Here is an 11,977-nt window from a genome sequence, read left to right as displayed (position 1 = left end):
CACACCAGTGATTGATACCTGGGTGTTCGTGCTTATTATCACTGGTATGATAAGTCCTTATTCCTACCTCACATTAGTAGGTTTTTAATTAATTTAATTAAACCAAGGGCAAAAAGCAATTTCTTTATATTAAAAAAAATTATACTTTAGAAGTTAATCTAGTATCAAAAACGTTCAATCCAGCATGATACAGTCAACTGGAATGCTTTCGGTTGATTGGCATTCAGATAATAAACACTCTACTGTACATACATTTTAATCTAAAAGAAATATTCCTTTATACATAATATGTGAAATTTAGAGACCAAAATAATTTTTTTTAAATAATTGTTTTTTTTTTCTGATTTTCTTTTTCTGCATGTAAACATAAAAACACACCAGAAAATATAGTGAAGCATTGAAATTCCAGACTAGTTAGGGCCAGACCCATCCAGATTTTCAAATACTATATTGATATCTTATTGATAAACACAATATTGAGCTCTTGAAAATCTTGGTTGGAGATCTTCACAACATAATGAGACACTTATTTTGTTACTTTTTTTCTTTTCTTTAGGCTTGTTTTTTATGACAATGCCTAGTGTGATGTAGCAGAATGTAGAATTTTTATTGTTTATATTTAAACATGTTTGGTGTTTGCTTATTTATGTTAGATTTCCATTAATATTTTGTATATGTTCAATTTTTTGAATAAAAACCTAATGGTTTAATAAACCTTTTTTGCTGCTGGACAAGATTGTGTGTAGATGTTTGAGTGATATACTGCAGCAGTTACTTTAGGGATTCTTGAATACATGTATAAATTAGCATTTTAGTACTGAAAACTCCAAATACACTGTAATTCAAGTGTGTGCGTTCTAAATTCAAGCCAATATTCCACAAGGAATATAGAGATACTTACAAAGATTCAAAATATAATTAACAGAACTACTGCATTTAAGCAAAAAATACAGTAATTATATTAAATTTCAAAATCAAAAAATTCTGAATGAACATTAGAACATCAATAACAGAAGGCCAAAAGAACATCAACAACAAAGTTACCATTGAAAGAGTTAATATTTCTTTTTTGATGACCACATCTGGATTTTGACACTTCACTATTCATTCAAATTATGTATTTATACACATATTAAGAAAAATAAAATGTAGTCTTTAAAATATTTTAAAGTCTATATATGAGAAACCAGGGGTAGATGAATGTAATCTCTACCACTTAAATGTGGGCAGATCTTCCAGATCTGACCACAGAGTCATAGGATGAGTTCTTAAGAATATATTTTTGTACAGGGAAGTCATAAATGGCCCTGTAAGTTGTTTTTCCTGACACAAGCCTAAATAGTGTGTTAGGCACACTAATGAATAAATTAATATACTTTTTTGAGTAGGAGGGACCGTAAGTAAGTGATAAGACTTTGGCGCAGCTTTGCATTCAATAACAAGACCATTTAAAGTAACAAAACATTATTTAATAAGAAATAACAAATAAAATACAGCTATGGAGAGATTATTAATCCCTATCTTATTCACGTGAGAGAGAGATTTACAAGTATTAAGACGTACTACCTCAATTGTAGATCTTGAACTATATCTTCTGATTGATGACGAATCATTGATAAGGCGGGATGACTATAGTGAAGTTTGGGAGAAGGATGAAGTTCTAGGCGGGAACTTATGATGCACAAGTTACTTCTGTGGATGAGAGATTCTTATGGCACTTTACAAATTCTTGTGGACTGCTGGTCTCTTATGGCAAATCTGTTCTTCTGTAGACTGCGTGTCTCCTATGGCAAATGTCATATTTCTGTTGACTGCCCTGAATGGCTGGAAAATCACCTTTTTTATCATCATCCATTGAAGATTGTGATTGGTCAGCATTTAAGTTCACAGACGGGATGTGTGGGAACGTGAAGAGAGGGTGGACTGCCAGATGGATGTCAAACCTTGGAGATAAAGGATTGTAAAAGAGAAGTTGATTTCCCCTTTTGTCATAAAAGTGAGAAATGTAGTTCCTTTAGTGTAAACAACATGTGGGAGAAATTTATTTTTTCTCACTAATTTATTAAAAATTTTGAAGGAAAATATCACTCTCGTGTACTTTCTCATCATCTCCATTTACACGAGAAAGCAATATTCTATCGAAAAATGAAGGCAGTGATGTAGGATCTCTTCCATTAGAGGAGAGATTTCTGATCAAAACGACTCATAATCTAGGATGAAGTATTTTTAATTCCCCATTTAATTAAATTAATTGGATAATTTATCCAATAAATAAAAAGACAGTCAATTCCAGAAAAAAATTTTTTGGAATTGACTGTCTTTTTATTTATTGAAAAAAAAATTTTTACATCCAGCGAAATTTTAAAAATGGATAATTTATGTCTTGATTCTCACAATATTCTTGCAATAGAAACATATTAAATTGTACAATAGCAATGTACAATTGAATATTTTTTTTGAATATATTACAATTGAATATAGCAATGATGTAAAAATTGTTGTTGTTATATATAATTAAATTCACTAAGATACAAAAAGAGGCTTAAAAGCAATACCATATAAATCTTTTACATTTGTAAATTTGAAATGGCATTTTATCCAAGTTTTTGGTTATCTGAGGTAGCATTGGTCTATGTTATTTCAGATAATCAAAGTTATATGGTATAAAATGAAAACTTAAACTATTCAAAATCATTAATTTTAATTATTTAATAATTATGAAAATGGTGTAAGTCTATTCTATGGCACAAAAAAATATATTTAATTCTCATAAAAATCATTTGTATAATGAATTTATACATACAAACTTCTATATAACAAAGTTGCTAAATCTTGAAAAAAAAAGGGAGATTTTGGTATACAGAAATAATGTTTTTTGTATATAAAGTATTATTCTAATGTAATTTTTTTTATTTTACATAATTCAAATTAATGTAAACATAATATACAGTAATAACATAATTTTAAGTAAGTTTACATTTACATGTTAAAATACAAGTTAGTTTAACTATATTTTCATTAAAAAATTTGTAATTTTTTTGTTGCACAGAATCAAAAAATGTTCTCTCTTCATAATATGCTTCACACTTATTAAGAGCATTAAAAATGCTTCTGGGCACATTTTTTTAATGGTGCAGTCCACTATGAATACTACAAAATGCTTTAATCGGTTTTTTTGGTGGGATCATCATCATCAGCATCATCTTGGATTGTTTGGTCAGTTTGGTTACTTTTTAAGGTTTCCAAAATTTCTTCTCCACTAGGATACTGTGTGGTAATGATATCATTGTCAATGTTGAGATAATCATCTAACATAATATTTGTGGTAATTTTATTGAATTGACATAATGCTTCCCATGATTTTTGTAAATTCAAAAGGGATAATTCATCGGCTTCATCCCATTCACTAAAGTTTTTGTTAAATCCTGGTTTGGTAAAACGATTTTTATAGTGATCTTTTATAGTGATTTATCAATTCTGATATATCAGAAAGACATTCTCTTAATTTTGTCAACTGTATTGTTTTAAATCCCATTAATCATCATCATTAAAACTCTCTTAATATAATGGAATTTAAGATTTTTGATTATGCCTTGATCCATTGGCTGATGTTTAGATGTTAAATTTGGAGGAAAAAGAACAACTCTGTACTTTTAAACCTTTTTTGTGACTGTAGAAGGATGTGCTGGCAGTTATCTACAACTAATGCAATTTTTCTATGTTCTCTTTGTCATTTGTTTGTCTAGTTTTAATAACCAGTCATCAAAAATCTTGCTAGTCAGTCACCCATTCTCTCGTATTAAAATGATGAATCCACTTCAAGAGACTTCATCCCTTCAAAACATCATGGATTTTTGTTTTTTTCAGTTACTAACAGTTTCAGCTTTTCACTTCCTGTCATATGTGTTTCAATTAATACAGTGATCCTTTCTTTGCTCTGCTTTCCACCATCATCAATCATTTTTAAAAGTGAGCATTCTATTGAATGTACTGTACTGTACTTGTAAAGAATAAACCAGTTTTGTCTGCATTGAAAAAGTTCTTTCGCTCATATTTTTCCAAAATCTGTTTCAACATTCCATTCTTTCATAGATTGCAGTCTTCTTCAATAATAGCATACTTTCATCTTACACCACTTTTTCAACTATGCTATGCCTTTTTTAAAATTTATCCAGCCAATTAGTGCTTCCTGGAAATCTGTATGTGAGGTTCAGAGTTTTTTCCACTCCCACATGATAGTTATGGCTGTGTGACTGTCCTGACAAACACAACCCTGTTGGCAAACCTCACATGTATATCCAAGTGATTCTGCAAACTTTAAAGCTTTTTGTTTAATTAGCAGTCCTGGTAATGGTATACTCTTATCTCAAATTAAATGTATCCACTTTAAAACTGTTTCATCTTCATCAACATAAACCCAGGTTCTTACATGTTTTGCTGTAGGTCTCGCGTCATCTGCTAATTTCAAAATTGATTTGCAGTTTTTTATTATAGTTTATAAACTATTCACAGGAATTTTGAACTTTGCTTCAATGTCTTTTTTTCTTTTTTGAACCTTTATAAATTTCCTGCAACACATTAATTTTTTATAATGTTTAAACATTTTTGCTTTGACATTTTTGTACTACAGTATAGAACTGTCTACTCTCAAACCTGAAATTAAAATAAAATTGAAATGCAACTTTCCATTTTAATGTTTCTGAGAATTCTCATAGACAAATTTAGGAAAGTCCCTTTGAACTTCATATAGCATGTAAAACAATTTAGATATGACTCATCTCACCTGCATAATTAAGACTGCTTTCTCAGTTAAACACTATACTGTACACAATAAAAATGTCACTGATATCCATATTCATTGTACAGACTGCCCTGATTTTATAACAGGAATGTGTTTTCAGAGAAGGCAGAGTAAATGAAATTGGCACAAAATTAATCCATTATACTGTTCAGTGCAGTACAGTACTGTATTATGAAGTGAATAGGGATTCAAAAATTTGTACAATAATTTGTTTTTTCAATAAAAAAAATGTTAACTATAAGTTAAAGTATTTCTAAAAAATGCTGTATAATAGAGTATTACAGTATTTGTATTAAAATAAATTTAACTGTAAAACATTGGATGAAAACAATTTACAATTAACAAAATGCCCTTGTTGACATATAACATCTCTCCTTTCTTTACAACCAATAGCCATATTGGGGCAGATTACATGATGATTTTAAAAGCTAATGACCAATATTTTTCACACCTGGGCAGTTTTACAAAGGGTTTACAGATTGAACCTAAATTTGAACTCTATTCAGATGGAGTAATTGACTTTTAATGATCAATAGTCCTTACAAATTTTAAATTTCTATACAACAATTTTTTTTAACTTAGTTATTTAAAAGTAATTTTAATTGTATTTTTTGCTGAAAAGCAGTGTACAATGCAAAAATTCATTATACAGAGAAATTTGCTATGTAGAAGCTCATAATATGAAAGTTTGATTGTGTTTAAATTTATACAAACATGGGCAAACCTAGCAGACTATCACTGTTTTTAAATCAATTTGAAATGCAAACCCTTAAATTAAATAACTCAACATGAGGAAAAATGGACTTAAACCACTTCTTTAATAAATAGTCCATTTATTTAAATTGATGACATTTCACACATATATTAGCTATAGTAAAAGATATACTGCAAAAACCCCACATGAAAACAACACTGGGTGAACTACCATAATTTCCCACCTCTAATCTACAGGTTCAAGTTTTTGTTAACAAAAAAAGTTGCTCACATAATTTATTATACATGATTTGCAGATTAAAGGTAGAAAATTATGATAATATTAATTAGTAATAATTTTAAAAAAATGTATAACTAACTTAAGTTAATTATTTATAATTAACATCAGTCTACAAGTAGTGGAAATTGTTTTCTATAATCTTATTTACTTCCCTTCCTTAATGTAATCAATCTTCTGTTATTGTTAAATGTGAGCCCAAAGGATTCAGATGTAAATCTTAGGAGGGGGTATTTTTAATTCATGTAGTTTCTTTTAAATTATTATTAAACACTATAAAATGTAACAGTCAAAAAGTAATTATAAATTACTTAAAACTGGATTTGTTATCATTTGATTATTATCGGGCTATGTCCTTTTGGCTTTTTTTTTAATATTAACAATCAAAGTGGTAAAAGCATAAGCTCATCATTTTGAGTGATCTAGATCAGTGTTTCTCAACCTTTTTTTCATTGTGGACTGTAAAATCATGGGTAATTTTACATGCATCAGTAATTATATGACTATGAATTGTGCTTATTTTATTACACTTATATATGCTTATCTAGTGTTACTGTACATAACAAAGTACGTACAGTAATTCTAGATTACTATTTAAATGTTGCCCATAATCAACTGTGTCAGCATCAGTACAGTCAAATTATTTTTCTGCAGACCAGTGAAATTTTTTTGCAGACCAGCACTGGACCGTGGCCTAGCAGTTGAAAAACAGCTGATCTAGACTCAAGTCTGGGTTGGATCCTTGAAAATATTCTTGGATAATTTGACTTGGATGTCGAGCCTCCTTCATAGCCTATTTTGGACTAGCTAAATCCACAATACATGAAAAATTTTCTGGTAAGATTTGTGGGGTAGAAAGAAATATTAAAAAGTAAAGTTGATTATTTTGATAATCTACTACTTAAGGATTATATATAAAATCAAGCCCAAATTATGCCATTAACCAAAGTATAGAACTTGACTAATTACAGATATTGAACCTGACCTGAACTTGCAACTCCTGCTTGCTATGCAGATTCATTGCCAATAACCAGAAAAGATCATGGGTATATAATCATCAATTGGCACAGCAATTGTCCTGTATGAAGGTCTAAGTAGAATAATTGGCAAAGCATCTGCATGAGAAGCAAAGTCACAGAATCCAAAGTCCCACTTTGGATCAATCTTTTCTTTCAGAATAGTCTAAATTAATTTAATCTATAATTATTAAATATAATACAAGATGGCAGCAAAACTACCTTTAGTCCAGGTTATGTAATATCTTTAGAGTTAATTAGTCAGGTTCTAGCGCAATAGCTAATCCAAGTTCTATCATTGATTAATTAAGTCAATATTTGAACTCTTAAGTAAACAATTAATGCAAACAAAATACAGATATTCTAATTATTGTATACAAAAAGAATGAAAATTGTATTTTGTTTTTATAAAGAATAAAAATTTCATGTATATTTATTTACTTTTTAAATCATAAATACATCTAAATTTCTGAAATTAATTTACTTGTATTATTTTTATTTTATGTAGCTTGAAATGGAAAATGATGATGTTATAGAAGTATACCAAGAGCAAACTGGAGGAAATTATAACTTTTGTGATAGCAGTTCATGACAATATTTTTACTAGTACTTGATTGCTTACTGTTTTCTCAATTCATTATATTTCCTTTGAAATTAGTACAAGGTGGCTGTTGAGAACAAATCACAAAGGAACTCTTTTTGAGTGGAAAAAGTAAGTTTATTTTCTATAATTTCAAAGGTTATGCATTTCAGGCTTAATGCCCCCTTCAGTCCTAATATTATAGTGATAGCTGGAATAACTAAATTATTAAAACCATGGGTAAAATAAGTAAAACTGTAAAAATAAATATAATTTCATAAAATGTATAAAGTTTTTTGATTAAAAATGTAAAACCTTAAAAACCAATTAAAACTGCTAAAATTAATTTTATATGATTTAACCAAAATAATTTTATTTGTACAGTTTTATTTATTTTACCCCTGGTTTTAATAATTGTTATTCCAGCTGTCACTATAATAATAGGACTGAAGAAGACCATTAAGCCCAAAATGCATATCCTTTGAAATCATAGAAAATAAACTTATTTTTTCCACTCAGAGTTCCTGTGTGATTTTGTTCTCAGCAATAACCTTGTGCTAATTCTGACAGAAATACAAAAAGTATTTTTACTATTTAATTTGTAACTTTGTTCATTTAGAATTTTTTTTTGTAAAATTTAAAATATTCCAAAAATCTTTTTCTGAAACTTTATCACTTTTACTTAATTTTTTTTTTAATTTTGTAATAATTTACCATAATTCTTTCTCAAATGTTTGAATGCTCCTATTAAGACTCTAGCATTCATTTTAAGAAATGTTTTAAAATATTTTATAATAAATATTTTGCTTATATACTTGGTTTAACATTCTTGGTTGAAGAGAGTAATTTGAATTCACTTCTTTACATTTCATTTTGTTAAAAGTTCTGAAGTATAAATTGTAAAAGTTCATCTTATAAGAGGCAATCTGTGGTGTGCTGCACCACTGGCAGACTAACAATGCTAACAATTCCCAAAAATTTTAGAAATTGAAATTCAAATGTCATATATAAATATATAAATTCAACATAAAAGTATTATATAGTATTATATTAGGTGAATAATTTTATAGGAAGAAAGTTTTGGAAACTTTTGAAACTTTCAGATTGTGAAACCACATCTTATTTTAGTTATGATTTAATTGACTTCTAAATAGCCAAACTCCATCAAGTATGCCATGTCACAAGTTGGTGTAATTGCCATGTTACTTTGGAATCTGAATATCAAATACAGATTATTCAGTAGTATATGATTAATTGTAAAACAGCTTAAGCCAAAGTTATTCTTGCCGAAGTTTTGACCAAATCTGCAACTGGTGAAACAGTATTCATACGACTCCTTTCTTGCAATGAAAATGAGAATTTATTATGAAACTAACCTTTGTCATGACTATTAACAAATTGTAAAGCTGAACCCTCCACAAAGTTTGTATTTATTTATCCAAACCTACTTTTATCAAAAACTTTGTTACCCTATCCAAGGGTATGGCAGTAACCATGATGTAAAAATAAAAATTGTTAATGGCAAATTAATTCCTGGTTATGATAAAATATTTAACAACATTGTATACAAGGGAATATTTATATAATAATTGTTTCTTTATTTTTATTTTAAATTTAAATACATATTCAGGAACTTTTTACAATACATGACACTAATTTATTATCTGTATAAAAAGTTTAATTTCAGATAGCCAACTGTTTAAATTTTTATGAAGGAACATTTTCATCATGTTTTAGGACAGAGTCAGCTTCTTAACAGGACAAAAACATTCCTTCATAAAAATTTAAACAGTTGGCTAACTGAAAGCAAGCATTTATACCAGTGTTTCTCAACCTCTAACAAATCGTCGCCCCTTCAATAAAACTTACGTAATATTGCCCCCTTCACTACAAAATTCCGATGCCGAGGGCCAAGTTCATACTGCTTTGAATAGACTAGTGACTATTATAATGTTATTTGTTTAATTATTGTACGATATAATGAATAAAATATCTAATTATTCTTAATATAATGTTTTACTATATCGCCCAGAAAATTGTTTTTCGCCCCTCCGAAATATAAATTGTTGCTAATTGCCCCCTGAACATGGGAAAAACACCCACATGGGGGCGATATCGCCCGATGAGAAACACTGATTTATACAGATAATAATATGAAGCCAGGAACACAAGGTAATATTTAATGATGCTAATTTTAAAATAATTTGCTTAAAGTACCAGGTTATCATGTAAGAGATCACATTTTCCAATCTGATGTGTATCTTTCAGGCATTTCTACATCATTTTATTTTATGGTTCCTAGATGCCCATTGTATTAAGCTCAATGGGCTTTATTTCTAATGCTTTAATAAACCAGATACATATATATCAAGCATCTTTTTCTTCTTAGTTTAAGGTCTCTGCTGATAATTAGAAATAATTATTAAATAATTTTAATACAGTATTTAGAGAAAAATGATATTCCCAATACAATAATATCTTGAGTTATGTAGGAAATGCCTTTTATGTAATGCAAATTTTACACAAGTTGAATTTGTAAATTGCTTAAGTATAACTATGTAATTAATAACTCAATACTGTATTATTATATATGTACTGTACATATTTACAAGAAAGAGTGCCTGGTATGCTTGCATATATGCTTATAATTGGGATGTTCAAATGTAAAGGATTAGCAGAGCAATAAAATAATAAAGTACAGTAATAAATCAGTACAGTGTGAAAGGGAGAGGGAATGAATGAATGTTTGAAATAGAATAATTCTTTGGAAAATTAATGTTACTCTACTCAGATTTTCTTCCAATTTTTGAGATTTACATTTTACATAACTATTACTGTTATGTAACACACGTGTTACATAACTCAGGGTATTACTGTAAATCATTTAAGTCTTTATGATAAAAACTCTGAAAACTGCATTTGTCTTAAACCACAGTACTACTACTCAAACCTTCAAAATGCAGTACAATTTTAATTTTCAAATGTTTTTGGTCATCTTAACAACAACCTTCTTCAGAACAGAAACAAATTCCCATTTGAAAAAAGAATGAAAGCTGAAATGCCCTCTGGAACAAGTTGACTTTGAATATTAACATTCTAGAGCAAAGAATTTGTTGTTCTAAAATTTTTTGTTGTGCATACAACATTACATGGATTAGTTGCCATTTTGTATACTAGATCTGTGATTAGACACATTTAGGACATCCTAAATTCAGTTTTAGACATTACCATATTGGACACACAAAAAACATCAACGTGTGCTGCAAATGGGACTTTCACTAATAATGATCATTATTGTATGTTTCAATGAAGTCCCATATTAATCTATGGAAAATGTCCAAACTTCATCCTAGAGGTCTAGACCACTGATTGCCAAACTTTTTTGAGTCACTGCCCTCTTGGTTCCATAAACTTATATCCAATGCTCCCAACCCATTTTCCCTTGTGAGAAAGGCTTGAAAATATTCTTAGAAAAGTTTTTTCTAAACCTCTAACTTTTTGTCCTTACTGTACATTGTTCTCCATATCTGGAAACCATTAAATGCATCTTACCTGTTTTAACAGAGGAAAGGAAAGGTGGTCAATGACCGCAATTCTCACCTATTCAGTACCATGCCTCCAGTGCCCTCTAGATTTCACCCACTTTGGGAACAACTGGTCTAGACTGTGCCAATAGGGGAGGAGTGTCAGGATTCTTGCTGTGTTCTTTCCAAGATAAACTGCAACACAACAGACACCTCTAAATTACATGTCCTACAGGTAAATCCAAGTGTTAGGAACACTCATTCAACAGCAATATGTTAGTGTGCAATGTTTTGTATGAAGGTTTATCAATACAAATGTAGTTATAATGTAAATCTTTTTATAAATGACAAACTATTTGATAAAGTGAAATCAAAATATTTATTTTTTTGCTGATATCATCATAAGATTAACTATTAACAATTTGGTTTTTTAAAAATTTTACTTTTACAATTTATGAATTCATATAAAAGTTTCATGATTTTTGATTGTATGACAATTGATACTTTATAATTTTTAATGTTGAAAACATAGCATATTTCTTAATCAAAATTAATAATTTTGGACTGAATTTATATTTTCAACAGTATTTAATCCCAAGTACCAATGCTGCTTTCATTTTATATTAATATATTAAATAAACATTTATTGGTGAGTCTTATGACTGAATGCATCTATATTTGATCTAGATCAGGTACTTGTGCAAAGAGATGTTTGTTTAAATTAATATTGAATGTACAGAAGCTAACAATCTTCACTTCTGTGGTTCACACACTGAAGTTTAAACTGTGGTGGTGATTCGTACATAAAAAATTGATTGAACCTAATCTCATATTCTTATCATTATTGAATTATTGATGTATCACTTATTCTTCTCAGGTATCTTCATTTTCGGTATGATTCTTTTTGTTTATTTTTGACTGAATATCACAATTTTCAAGATGCTTTTCATCATCTTCAAACCAAGGAAGGTTAAAATCACTGTTAAGAAAAGAAAAAGAAAATTATATTCTTTAACCAATAAACTGTTCTGATATTACACATATCATTAACACAAATCAACAAAT

General features: G+C 28.9%; 1 long non-coding RNA gene across 1 annotated transcript in view; it reads left to right on the top strand.

Moving 5' to 3' along the window:
- LOC111625031 overlaps nt 1-8,914 on the top strand; it is a 17,611-nt gene extending 8,697 nt beyond the window's left edge. The window contains exons 3-4 of the long non-coding RNA XR_002756676.1: nt 6,447-6,629; nt 7,317-8,914. This is a non-coding gene — a long non-coding RNA (uncharacterized LOC111625031). The remainder of the gene's footprint in view (nt 1-6,446; nt 6,630-7,316) is intronic.
- The last annotated feature ends 3,063 nt before the right edge of the window (nt 8,915-11,977 follow it).

Source organism: Centruroides sculpturatus, unplaced genomic scaffold, assembly GCF_000671375.1.
Source record: "Centruroides sculpturatus isolate CEXI.00-Female unplaced genomic scaffold, Cexi_2.0 scaffold40, whole genome shotgun sequence".
Classification (NCBI taxonomy): domain Eukaryota; kingdom Metazoa; phylum Arthropoda; class Arachnida; order Scorpiones; family Buthidae; genus Centruroides; species Centruroides sculpturatus.
Note: the sequence above shows the minus strand (reverse complement) of the source record. Positions and strands in the feature narration are given on the sequence as shown.